This window comes from Haliotis cracherodii, unplaced genomic scaffold (assembly GCF_022045235.1).
Source record: "Haliotis cracherodii isolate W230 unplaced genomic scaffold, xgHalCrac1.p SCAF_14, whole genome shotgun sequence".
Lineage (NCBI taxonomy): Eukaryota > Metazoa > Mollusca > Gastropoda > Lepetellida > Haliotidae > Haliotis > Haliotis cracherodii.
In genome coordinates this window covers 9,927,213-9,942,379 of record NW_027266269.1, presented here as the reverse complement: position 1 = coordinate 9,942,379, position 15,167 = coordinate 9,927,213, and positions in this window count along the sequence as shown.

The following is a 15,167-nucleotide window of genomic DNA, read 5'->3' as shown; positions in this document are numbered from 1 at the left end:
CGAAGCTGATAGGCCAAGCTCTCATATTTCTACAATACTGTTCAAAGCAGCCTTCAATCCCACTCACCCTTTCTCACTCATACACTCATAGTTACTGCGCTATCTTTGCTTATTCTAACCCCCCCCCCCCATGAAGATCCGGGGTAGAATAGGTCTTCAGAACCCACGATTGCTGTAAAAGGCGACTATGCTTGTCGTAAGAGGCGACTAACGGGATCGTGTGGTCAGGCTCGCTGACTTGGTTGATGCATGTCATCGATCCCAATTGCATGGATCAATGCACATGATATCAATCACTTGATTGTCTGGTCCAGACTCGATTATTTACAGAGCGCCGATATAAATCTGTAATATTGCTGAGTGCGGCGTTAAACAACAAACAAACAAAACAAATAGCTTATTCTAAAAGCGGATATGTATCTAACTGGGTACACGCGACTGAAGTCATTAATGTCTGCTGGAATTAATTGAAACAAAAATAATCCTGCTTTGGCTAACGGAAAGCAACTATGCACGACCAGGGGTTGTTTATCAAATGAAAACGTATAAATAAGCTTATCGAGATGGGGAAAGACGTCTCTGTCCTACTTTCGTTTTATGATGTCTCAGACATGTTTGATGCATTGTGTCAAAAGTTAATGGAACCAATAAAAGTACTTCTTGCACTGCGGCCGAGTAGAGTTGCACCAGAGAATGGACTTCCATTATCCTAAAAAGTATTAAAATTGTTGGAAAGTGTTCTTTTTGTTTTATCCGTTTGCATTTGATATCGATTTTGTGACTCGTCAACCCATTTTGAAACAGTTGCTGTTATATTTTATAAAATAATTGTAAGTGGGTTAATTTTATTATTATTATAATTATAAAAATGCTAAATACTTAATATATTTCTAAATTTATATTATTTGAAGGTTCATTATGCCAATCATAATAATTGTAAGAAAGGCCAAATATTTTTCTTCAAACACTTGCAATACAATTTAAGCATCGAGCGAATATTATAGTGACAATTACAATTCATCCTGGTGTATACGTACTTACAATGTTTTGTTTGTTTGTTTGTTTGTTGTTTAACGTCGGATTCAGCCATATTCCAGCTATATGGCGGCGGTCTGAAAAGCTTACAATGTCCATCTTCTGATCTTGTCAATCTGTTTGTCACATCTTCACATTGCTTTGAGTTGATGTTATATATATATATATATTTTTACTATCCACCTTTAATATATTGTGTATTACTGTAAATCGTGAAATTAATGCGTCTCCAAAAGAATGCGACCGCTGGCTCTTGTCAATAAAGCGACGCAATATGAATGTGCCCCCCCCCCACCCCCCACCCCCCACCCCACCCCGCCCCCCACCTGTCAAGCATTAGTGGATTTACATCTAAAGAATATGTCCTCTGTTAGGTTTACAGGAGAATCTCCACCCTCATCCAACCTTACATTAATCCAATCACACACCAAATAGCACCGCTCGTTAGCACTGATTAGAGTACTTCCGCTAAAACAATGCGTGCGCGCTGGCTCGTGTCGGCCTTTGACGAAGTCGCAAAGAACAAAGACACCGTGTTGCGTGGACGGCGTCTGTCTGGACTTGCAGGTGTGATCACTGATGACATAAGTGAGCAGGACTCTTGTCTTGACCCCAGCAGTGACAATTCACAGGATGTAATTAGTGTTTCAATACGAAACGCTTCCATAATCATAAATAATTATCTGCGAAAGGAAAAATGCAGGGTACGAATCTGATGATATGTGTTCATGATTTACCGTCAAAGTCAGATGACACCTGGCCACCAGACCAAACGCAGAAACTTGTGGTACCATTCAGAATTTTATCGGACATCATTTTGGCCACTGATGCCTCCAATTTGTAAATGTCCTGGAATATTGGGCGACATAAAGTATAAGTCATGACCCATGTCTCGGGTATATTTTTGTCGCTGTGAATCATTATACTTTTTAAAACAGGTGAGGCGTTACTGCAGCCTTGAACGTTGTAACCTTGATCAAACAACAGTTTACTTCTGAGCAGGAGTAGTATGACGCTCTTATAAATCTTGGTAGAAAGAGCATGTTCGATGTTACCTCAGAGTAGAAAGAGCATGTTCGATGTTACCTCAGCGTAGAAAGAGCATGTTCGATGTTACCTCAGAGTTGAAAGACATGTTCGATGTTACCTCAAAGTAGAAAGAGCATGTTCGATGTTACCTCAGAGTAGAAAGAGCATGTTCGATGTTACCTCAGAGTTGAAAGACATGTTCGATGTTCCCTCAGAGTAGAAAGAGCACGTTCGATGTTACCTCAGAGTAGAAAGAGCATGTTCGATGTTACCTCAGAGTTGAAAGACATGTTCGATGTTACCTCAGAGTAGAAAGAGCACGTTCGATGTTACCTCAGAGTAGAAAGAGCATGTTCGATGTTACCTCAGAGTAGAAAGAGCATGCTCGATGTTACCTCAGAAGTTGTGAAATGAAGACACCAAGGGCTACAGTTGCAGGAGTATGGCATGGACGTATCACACCATCATGGCATTGCTTAATACAATACGAATCCATTTGATAGGTGACCCGTGAAGATCCGGGGTAGAATAGGTCTTTAGCAACCCATGCTTGCCGTAAGAGGCGACTAACGGGATCGGGTGGTCAGGCTCGCTGACTTGGTTCATACATGTCCTCGGTCCAAATTGCGAGGTCGATGTTCATTATATTAATCACTGGATTGTCTGGTCCAGACTCGATTATTTACAGACAGCCGTCATATAGCTGTAATATTGCTGAGTGCGGCGTTAAACAACAAACAAACAAACAAACAAACAATAAAGAAGTTGACATCCATATCCCTTCCTTATGTGTTTCACTTCTAAATGCCTTTGAAAGACTTGAACCCAAACAGCCATTAAGATCGATGTTAACTTTTGATAGCATAAAGGAGTTCAAGTTACTGACTAGACGTTTAGAAATCGTATGCATGCAGCTTATCTCGGCGACCAGAAGTTGTACCGCGGTATTTTCAGTTGAGTCCTATATTGTACCGCGGTATTTTCAGTTGAGTCCTATATTGTACCGCGGTATTTTCAGTTGAGTCCTTATTCGCTCTGAGACTTGTGAAGATTACGGGGTAGAATAGGTCTTCAGCAACCCATACTTGCCGTAAAAGGCGACCATGCTTGTCGTAAAAGGCGACTAACGGGATCGGGTGGTCAGGCTTGCTGACTTGGTCGATGCATGTCATCGATCCCAACTGCGTGGATCGATGCTCATGATATCAATCAGTGGATTGTCTGGTCCAGACTCGATTATTGCAGACCGCCATCATATAGCTGGAAAATTGCTAAGTGCGGCGTTAAACAACAAACAAACAAAAATTATTCGCTCTGGACTTTCCGGATTGGCTTGGACAACAATAAAGATTTGGGGGTGGGCCACTGTGACTTTCAGTACGCACTACATATTGTCCACAGACACTAGACACTAGACACTAGACACGAGGCACTAGACAGCACTTCAAGACACCATGCTGGGACAATAGCTTTGCCGTTTGCGCGGCATGCTGAGCCACGTTTTGTCTTTTAAGACCATAACGCTCGTGAACATATCGTAACCGACTTATACCTCCAGCAGCAACTCATCACAAGGATGCAATGACGAGTCAGACCTTCCCCCTTATAGGGCACGTCTGGGACATGATCAGGAGACGTGTACGCCGACGTCAAAGAGGCGTGGACAAGACTCCCTCAAATTGAAATTGGGCGATTGATTCGGACCAAGCCACACCGGATAAAGGAATGTTTGACAATAATTATCGATCAAGAATTCTGCAACCTTCATTTTTTTATTGTTTTGTAACACCTAGTTCTTCCTTTTTCTTATCCATCAATTACCATCACTCAACACCTCTTTGTATTTCTGTAACCATCTGTTTATTTTTTTACGAATATCCCCTATTTTTCAAGAGCTATATTTTTTTTGTTCCCTGGGGACCTTATAAAGCTTTGATCATTTCGATGTTTCCAACTTGGTCTTGCTGGTCTGGAAATAATCTAGTCTTGGCCAGGCAAACCTGTTGTAAAAAACATGACAGACTTTCCACGCTGGCCTTACCATCGGTTAGGTTGTCCGTATGTTGGCTGAAAGTACATACAAGTAAACGCACATTTTCTAGTGGAGGCAGCAAGAGGCTTAAATTGAATTTTGATTCCATCTTCGGATCCTTCACCAAACTGGCTGTAGGCCAGACAGATATACCTTCAGTGCATGAGCTAAAAGTGAAAAAACATTTTTTTAATCACATGGGTTCGAATCCCGGTTCGCCCCCATTATGTTTCTAGGTTTGTCAGCACCATACCCGTGCTCGTGGGTTTCACCGAAGTGGTAAACGTCTGAGACCTGCATCACTTCGGGCTTTCCTCCCACATTAAGATGACAAGCCGTGATATAACTGGAATACTGTTCAAAGCAACGTTAAACCCCACTCATTCACTCACCATCGTAAGCATAGCACATCAACGCCATAAAATAACCAGTCTCGATTATCCGCTTCAGCAGATTCCATTGGGTGTTCCAGGCAAAACAGCAGTGAATGGATCACTGAAAATAAACCTTGAAACTAGATGTTCGTGAAAAGGGCAATCATTTCCCGCCCTGCTACGAGTCCACGGTACCATTCCGATTACAGAAAAAGAATCGCATTGTGTTTATGAAAACCTTTCATTTTTTTATTTTTTTTTGTTAAACGCCGCACTCAGCGATATTCCAGCTAAATGACGGCGGTCTGTAAATAATCGAGTCTGGACCAGACAATCCAGTGATTGACATCATGAGCATCGATCCACGCAGTTATCAAATGGTTGGTTGGTTGGATTGTTGTTTAACGCCGCTCAATATTCCAGCTAAATGACGGCTGTCTGTATATAATCGAGTCTGGACAAGACAATCCAGTGATGGATATCATGAGCATAGATCCACGCAATTGGGATATGATGACGTGCATCAACCAAGTCAGCGAGTCTGACCACCCGATCCCGTTAGTCGCCTTTTACGATAAGCATACTCGCCTGTTACTGCAAGCATGGGTTGCTGAAGACCTATTCTACCCCGGATCTTCACGGATCGAAAACCTTTCATTTAGTGATGATACCTGGTCTTCGCCAAAAGGTGAACGTATCCTGCCCCACCTGTGGCACCCGTCACAAACACATGCAAAGCCATGCATTTCCATGCACCTACACACACATGCATTTGCACAATACCTCGTAACGCTTTGAAGGGAAACTAGTTTGGGTTATTATGTCTAATTCTCCATTAAGAGGAGCCTTTTTCATTCATTTTTACGCTGCACATTAACGTGAGGCAATATATTGTTTAAAAAAAGATACAAATGGAAAATAATCAATGAACTTGTCTCACAGGAAAATAAGACATTGTCCAATTTCAACAGCGACACTAATGTAGTTTTATGTCCCCAGTGGGGCGGTCGGCTAGCCTAGTGGTTTCAGCGTTCGCTCGTCACAGCGAAGACCCGGGTTCGATTACCGACATGAGCACAATGTGTGAAGCCCATTTCTGGTGTCCCCCGCCGTGATATTGCTGGAATATTGCTAAAAGCGGCGTAAAACCATAGTCACTCATTTATGTCCCTAGTAACGATGGCATAACGTGTCGAGAATATAATAGTGCAATTGTTCTTGTGGATAATTGTCCTCTTATTAAAAAAACATACTATGCCGCCTTCACACTAAACATCGACTTAGCAGTATTTACTGGGGGCACTTGAAGGCGAACAACTCTAAGTACTTTCAAAATATTGTTCGAAAGACATATCTCATAAGTTGAGACCCGTTTGTTTGTTTGTTTGTTGTTTAACGCCACACTCAGCTATATTCAAGCTATATGACGGCGATCTGTAAATAATCGAGCCTGGACCAGACAATCCAGTGATTAATCGCACGAGCATCATTCAACGCAAATGGGATAGGATGACAAGCATCAACCAAGTCAGCGAGCCTGACCACCCGATCCCGTTAGTCGCCGCTTACGACATGCATAGTCGTCTCTTGCGGCAAGCATGGGTTGCTGAAGACCTATTCTACCCCGGATATTCACGAGGCGACGTTATTGATCTTAGAACTTGACGGATGACAAAGTAGACACGATGTAATAGATACCTGTTCTTTATTCAGCTCCTTCACACTGAAAGAAATCATACACCTGAAAATTCAACTGTTTCACATCAGCTGAGTAGCGCATGTTGTCTGTCAACAACGACGTATGCCATGCAGTACGTGCAGTACGTGTTGTGCTGTTCCTCTTACCGTTGTAACCCCCTCCGTTAAAGATGTCAACTTGTACACATAAGAACATGATAGTTTCTAAAAAAAAACGTTTCCAGTGTGGGAATAAAAATAACAAACAGCAGATTGGGTACAGGGTATTGGTGCGGTGTACAATATTTACATTTAATAGTCTATTACCGATCGCTACCGAGGGAGCTAGTTGCCATCCTGGAGCCCTTGCTGGCTTTCAGGGTTGGGGACTACTCCCTCAGGACTTCCTACAAGTCCAACTCCTCCACCCTCTCCATCTCATTTGACTTGGATCAAAGGAAAAGGCCTCTGGTCAAAGCTCCGGCCAAGACCAAGCCTAAGGAGAAAACCACCCCGGCCCCTATCCCTGCTGCACCACGCCCGGTACAGAAGGCCAGGCCGCCTACAGTGAAGAAGGCTCCACCAGTCGCCGCCATGGAGATCCAGGAGAGCCTTCCCACCACCCCTCCGCCCCCAACAGCAGCATTGGAACTAGCTCCCCTCGAATCCAGAGGGGAGGAGCCCTTTCGGTAGGAAGAAGAGAAAGAGGAAAAGTATCTTCTCCCCCCCCCCCTCCCATCACCACCTACAAGCAAGACCACGGAAACACAGACCGCAGTAACACCAGGCCCATCCCTCAACACCAGCCAAGTCCAAACCGACCCGGTTCCGGAACCAGTTGGTTAGGAAGACGTCCGTGTCGACCTTGCCCAGCAGGCCAGCCTCATCCTGGAGCAGCTCAAGGTCCACCCTAACCCCTGCTACCAGCATGAGAGCGGCAAGGTCTACCCCAGCAACCGTCCACGCCCACCCATGGTGCTGGTGCAGTACTGGGGAGAAGAGAGATTTGAACATGAAATCTACAGCTACCAGGATCTTTCGGATTTCCTGGTCGACTGCGATCTTCAAGTCAGCCCCCTCTTCATCACCAACGCCGCCGCCCGCCTCACCCTCGCACTGTTCCAAGCTCTCCCTCCAGGGGAGCTTGACCTAGCCAGGAGGCTCCTGGCTGGGGAGAAACAGTAAGCTCCAGCTTCCACCACCACACCAGCTCTCCAGCCGACGCCGTACCTTCCCACGCCTGACCCCCTCCCCTACCCCCCCACCCAAGCCCAACTTTTCCATATTATTATTATTATTCTCTTATCACCCCCTCCCTCCCAGCCAAAACCCTCCCCCTAGATTATCATTTTAGGTTTACCGAATTTTCCTTTTTTTGGGGTCGAACTTCTTTATTTATTCATTATGCTTTTTTTCCCCAATAGTATAAGTGCTTCCCCGTGTGCGAGATACGCTAAAGTGTAATTTATTACACGCGGAAAGCGCACGTTAAATCTCCGAATGAACGAATGAACGAATTAGAAGATATTAGATTGGTTCGATGCACAAACGAATATACTGCTATGTTGTGTGAACTGACGCTAATGAACGCATTACATGTGACGTCATAGACCCGACATGCAACATTTGTCTCGAGCTGGATTTGAGTGTAAAGTTTGAAAATGCAAAAATAATCTTAAGCAAGTGGATTCTATCCACCATCAAGGTCAAAGACTATGTCTTGGATCCTTCAGAAATTCGCCTATTGACAGTCTGACATTGAAGCTGATGAACCATTTCTTAAACAACGCCGAATAATATTATCTCTACAATTCATACCAAAACTATATTCCAATGAGTCAAATCGAGCTGACAACTGCGTTTTTAATCATCTTTTTGAAGATCTTAACAACCTTCTTTTATTCCGCCTCTAGGATAAGACCTTTCATATTGAACTTGAAAATATATCTCCTTTCCGCTTTCTCCTTTCCGCTTTCGTCTCTTCCTTGCAGTTGATAAAGTCACAGGTGGATCTTACTTTATCTGAACTAAAGAAATCTGAGACAAATCAACTACAATATCAACGATAATATAATCAGTTAAGAACGAACATGATACTTATAAATCTATATTTATAGCTGGATCCAAGGATGGTGGCAGGGTATATCAGGTTTGTGGAGAGCATTATTTATGTAAAGCTTGTCAACAACCATGTTGACATTTTTTCCCCCAGGCATAGCTTCTCTGAGCCTCGGCACGTCAGCCCGTTTCTCCTGTAGGCGGCTATCTCTTCTGGGAACTGTTCTACAAAATTGAATGGCTTCCCTTTCAACTCTTTCCATAACGTTTGACAGCGTCCCTCTTACGGGTGTATATAAACTTAGCGATGATAGGGCGGGGTCACTGATCCTCACCCCTCGGGGTTGTTGCTTTTCCTTTCCTATTTTCTGTACAGATGTAAAGTGTAATTTATAACTTTCAGATATCTGTTCATCCTGAATGAACCTTCTGAGCAGATTTTCAGTTTCTTCCCAAGTTTCACCATCCCTGTCTACTCGCTTTGGTCTTTGATGTTTGAAGATATAAGATTGTCTCTCGTAGAGCGACCCTTTTGGTCAATAAGTGGTTCCCTCAGTTCCAATGTTTCTTCTTTAATGCCTTTCAACTCACCCATCTTTTGTTTCGGGGATTGCAGGCCCTCTTCCATTGTTTTCATACCGTTTTCCCACTCGCCCAAACTATTACTGATAAAGCATTGGCTTCAGGTGCAATAACGCTATCTTTCAAATCATCTATTGACTTGACTTTCAGTTCCTGATTCGAAATGCTGACTTATAATGTCACTTACGTCCTTTTTAAAGATCCGTGAAGATTCCGGGGTAGAATAGGTCTTCAGCAACCCATGCTTGCCGTAAAAGGTGACTATGCTTGTCGTAAAAGGCGACTAACGGGATCGGGTGGTCAGGCTCGCTCGATTATTTACAGACCGACGTCATAAAGCTTGAATATTGCTGAGTGAGGCGATAAACAACAAACCAAACCAACCAACCTTTTTAAAGTGGTGACCAAATCCTGCTGGGAAATCCTGCTGGAAGCTGAGACACTGTAAGTCCGCATGATCGATCCCCAGCGAGGTGGCCTAGCTTTAGTTGGGGGTGGTTGTAAATCATAATGTTATGACAAAATATGTTTGACAAATTTGTATTCATGGCTTAATAGTGTATATATCAACTTGTTCTCGTCGCTGTATGGCTGAAATAAAGTCGATGTGACGTCACATTTTGCCTCACATTTTATCGAATCAAGTTTTGTCAGTCTTTTGTCGATTGAGTCAAGTCGGGTTGGGATAACCCTGGCATCCTGGTAAGTTGTAGAAGCTGGGGCTATTGTATTGTTAGCATTGTCCTTGAAAATGAGTCTGTATTATATTCTGGTACAAGGGGTTAGGTGGAAAAGACAGTATTTAAAGACTCACGAACTAAACGTTCAGTAGTCTCTACGTGTGTCGGCTTGTCAGTCGTGGGGATGTCATCTATATTCGAATCACAAGAGTCAGTTCAGCTTGTCGTAAGAGGCGACTAACAGGATCGGGTGGTCAGGCTCGCTGACTTGGTTGATGTATATCATTGATCCAAATTGTGTGGATCGATGCTCAAGACATCAATCACTGGATTGTCTGGTTTATTGACTATTATTTACAGACCGCAATCATATAGCTGGAATATTGCTGAGTGCGGCGTTAAACAACAAACAAACAAAAAAACAAAAAGACGTGTACTTGCTGAGGGTCATACTCACCTTACGACTTTAATTTGCGAAATAATCCTCAAACTTCAAGAAACCAAAAGCTTGTGTCAAGGTTCCTTCAGATAAAAAGAGTTCAAATTTCAAATCGTCGTATCTGCTCCGATGGATACGTATACGTATAGTCCACGCAGTAAAACCTGATCATGCGAACTAAAGTGAATGTAACAGGTAATTGGAAATAAACCAACCGCCATACGTTACGTCATGATACACTATCAAGAATATGAGGCATTATTTCGAGGTCAGCATTCTTGTTTTTCCTGATATTATTACTTAATGTAAATATCTGGTTATTGAGTATTTGGAAGAATAAGATAGTATCTGTCCCGGGTGAATGAATACCAAAGACTCGAACGATTCTACACTCCAGCAGCTACAAGCAGAGAACCCTGGTTTGAATTAGTCCTTGCAATTAATGCTTGAAATACTATCAGGGAGCTGTGCTCCAATGATCAGGGTGTCATTCAATAAAGTAATAATGAAAACGTGGTAAAAGATTCACAGGTTTATTAATAACGGCTACTTGTACTGGCAGAGGACCTGATGAATGAATGAATGTCTTTAAATAAATGAATGTCTTTATTACCTCAAGATAAGTCCGAAGATTCTCAAAAATCAAGAGTTTGTAATTAAATAATCAAATAACACAATAATCAAACACACACACAGATATATATATATAATGTCCCGCATATTTACAGGCTATAAACAGTGAGAAATATTGGTAAGGTTACCATATGTTGTTTAGGATATGTTTAATTTGATATAAATACTTTGAGATTTCAAAAATTGTGAAATGCCACGTTATGTCATCGATGTCATTGTTGTCTGCACCAAGAAAGAATGCTAACATATCATGGTCTTCCATGATCTCTATTTTAACATACAGTGCAACATCAAGATTATCAATTAGAGTTGAAAAGAATACATCTCTCTCTGAAAGTAGACATTCACAGTTTAAGATGACATAGTGATAAAAATCATGAACAAAAGTATTACATTTTGTACGTTCTTTTGATATTTTGCTTCTGGATCCAATCCTTATTACATACTGTATTTCTTCTCTCAATTCTGGATGTAACATTACAATGCTGTATAACACATGAGGAGTAAGTGTTGTGTGAATTTTAGAATATCCAGATTCGAGAATATCGAGATAGGTCAGCTCTACATGATAGTTTATATTTCCATACTTCTTCCTCGGGGGTAGTTATTTCATCTAACACAATCTTTCTCCACTTAGTCTTCGCGGGGAATTCCCCTGTGCGAACGTAGTGAAATACATGATTAAGTAGGTTATATTTCTTGGCTGTTGCAAGCAACACTCCACATAAACTGTGTACATTATTGTTATGTTGAAGTGAAGTTGATGCGCAGAAAATGTACTAGTAAATGACTGTAAAGGATGAGTGAGTGAGTTTGGTTTTACGCCGCTTTTATTAATATTCCAGCAATATCACGGCGGGGGACACCAGAAATGGGCTTCACACATTGTACCCATGTCGGGAATCGAACCCGGGTCTTCGGCTTGACGAGCGATCGCTTTAACCACTAGGCTACCCGACCGCCTCTGAAAAGGATGCGATAAACACAGTCAGCGAAAACAAGGATCACGGATTAATTACATCAGCGCAGATGTACAAGCAGCTTAACTAAGCAATTGTATTACAGTAATAAAAAGAGTAGCTAAAACATCACTTTGACAAGATACAGACCTGATCCGTAGACAGTCAATTACGTCGGCTGCGATCAATTGACACCTGGGTCAATTAGCTCAACACTCTACTGAGCTAATAACCTCGTCTATAACGGAAAATAAACACCGAGGGCCTATCCGCGAAAATAAGTCACTTGGACTATAAAAATAGACGATTAGGTCTGAATATGAACAAGGCTTAATCGAATATAGTTTCAGTCACTTTAAAGGAACAAGGAAATGCTAAATTTCCAACGGGAAGGTTGGATCCACGGATTACTAGAAAAACGGAATATTGGAAACACAAGTTACTAAGTACCAAGACAATCACGGGAAGGTTGGGTATCCACGGATTACTATAAAAACAGAATATTGGAAACACAAGTTACTAAGTACCGAGACAATCACGGCAATTAAGGTTGGTTATCCACGGATTGCTAAAAAAACCCGGAGTATTGGAAACACAAGTTACTAAGTACCTACACAATCACGGGAAGGTTGGGTATCCACGAATTATGACCCGATAACCACTTGCTAAAGAAACCTTAGTAGCGAGACAATCGTGAACGATGTAACAGAACCTGGAGGGTGAAGGCACAAGGTCTAGACGGACTTTAAATATACAGCGCGCAATCTCTGGACCGCCGGGAATACAACTGACATGGGCGCCAAACCAGCGTGTGTTTCGACACACGGGGAAAACACTAACATCAAACTAAATGCTATATCCATACTGAAGACGTAAGTACCAAAATAAAGCTCTGAATATAAACTATCCAACTGATAATGGCATACAAAAAGCTCTGTACAATTATTGAGGCACATACAGTAAACTACGGTTATAGCGAACTCGAGGGGACCACTAATTTTAGTTCGTAATAACCGTAGTTTGTTATAAGCATACATACATCATATATACAACAAATGATCGGGACTAAAAATAAGTTCGTTATATCCGTCAGTTCGTTATAAGCGTGTTCGTCATAAACGTAGTTTACTGTGCATCATAGATTTGTAAATGTACATATAAAGTGCACATCATAATTACAAGAAACACATTTTCAATACAAGAATAAAGCAGCGAACATGTAAGAGATGGCATACATCCAGTCAATTCATGGTTTGAGACTGCGATTAGATCACAAAGAAAGAAATAGTCGGGCCACCAAATCTCATACACAAAATAAACTGACACTGTATCAATACGACCGCCGGAATTTGCCGAGCGGTGCCGGAAATAAAGCCGGGGAACAGAGCGTCACAAGACCGTGACATAAGCGAATTTGATTGACGGTGACAATTCGAGGCGACGGACTGGATCGGTTGTCAGACTCGATGACTTGGTTGATTGCATGCTATCGTTAATCGTGGATCGTTGCTCGCAATACCAATCAATATATTGTCTTGTCCAGGCGATTGTATACAGGCGACCACCACATACTTGGAATATTGCCGAGTGCAGCGTTAAGCCGTAGCAAGTTTACATCAAGTTGTTCCACACCGCTGTCTGCACACATAGATTACGTATATGTCACAGTCAATGTCTATAATCCGGCAATATGGATATTGACTGATTCACTCAGGCAATGTACATGTTGACTGAAATTGTCAGTCAACACACATATTGCCTGAAAAAGACAGATTGAATTAATTAGATTCCTTAAGTTAATCGCATCATTTGAATTTGGATCTACCTTTAATTTTTGCTATATATGTATGTTAAGAATACAAATTGTAATATGCGAGCCCTTGGAGAACATTATTCCCCCATGAATACCCCATGAATATTTGTCTGACTCCGAGCCGACTAGTCCTTGTTTTAGCCCCTTTATGCCGAGCGCCAGACAGGGTAACAATAAGTACCATCTTTTAACGTATTTCTGTATGACGCGGCAGGGGATCAAACCCCGGATCTTCCACTCTCCGGGCGGACGCTCTACCACTAGACCACGGAGGCGGTCCCATCAATAACACAAGCCTTTATGTGATAAATTACTGTGTTACAAACTGATTTAACCTCTGCTTCTTCTTGGACAACATAACGACTACGGAGGTAGGGGCGTAGGGGCGTAGAGACGTGGGGGTGTAGGAGCGTAGGGGGCGTAGAGCGTAGGGGCGTAGAGGCGTGGGAGTGTAGGGGCGTAGGGGCGTTGGGCGTGGAGGCGTAAGCACACTGTGTCACATAAGTGTAAGGTCAGTGTGTCGTCAGGTCCGTCGCCTACTCTAGCTAATATCAGTTGTAGGATAATATAATTCATTAGTCTAATACATATAAGTTCACTGTCAATAGTAGGCCCTACGGAGATGTGTAATTCCATACACAGACAGTCAATATGTCTCTCACTGAGTACCTGCTCTGTACTCGCCAAGCTAAGAGGAATTACTGATCTGTTCATGTCACCTATAATTCTAGCTCTGTACATGGATATGAGACCGTCTACAGTTGAGACAATGACAATGTTTGTTGCCCCACAGTAAATGTCACTGAACTCATTGACCTTCAGTTGGTGTCAATGAATGACGTAAAATATTATGCGTAACATTGTGGAGTGTGTGTTTTGTTTGTCGGTTTTGTTTGTTTGTGCAATATTCAAGCTATATGACAGCGGTCTAAATAATCGAGTCTGGACCAGACATTCCAGTGCACATCGATCCACGAATTGGGATACGATGACTTGTATCAGCCACGTCAGCGAGTCTGACCACCCGATCCATCGCCTCTTATGTCTTATTGTCGCCTTTTACGGCAAGCATGGGTTGCTGAAGACCTATTCTACCCCGGATCTTCACGGGTCTGTCATTATGTTATTAATATTATATCCACCATATCATGGTTGATTCTACTTCCGGAATCTTGAGTGTAACGTTAATTGCTTCATCTGACCAATCAGCAGTAGGAGACATGACTGTGGACATATCCGAAAGTTAATACAGAGTATAGTTCAGTGAAGCTCTCACAGAGCATTTTGCCTGAGTTTTGGAGATGTTTGAACATACAAAAATAAATGAGAATTTGTGCACAATGTACTGAAAGGCAATTAAGGATGAATAAAATTTCGTTTCAGTTTTCGAATAATTTACGTAAATTGATTAATCGACAGGTTTTGTTATATGAAATCTTACTTTAAAGTCTTTATGTCATCTGTTCACAATATCTGAAAGCTAGCCATGTCCATGTTTATTCACCAGGCGATGGTGCTTAGAAATGTGCTAACAACTACTGACAATGGACTGTAGATCTGTAGACGATCGGTCCTGGGGGTGGGGGATGGGGGGTGGGGGGGGGGGGGGGGTGGGGGGTGGGGGGTGGGCAATAAACCTGGTTCTAATGTTTTAGCCACTAGGTTACCCCACCGACTGAAAACACTGGACTACCGGACTACATGAACCCAAGATAAGACCAACACTCACTCACTCACTCACTCGCTCACTTACTCACCCACTCACCCACTCTCTCACTCCTTCACTCACTTACTCATTCACTCATCCACCCACCACACCAATCTCTCACTCACTCACTCACTCACTCACTCACTCA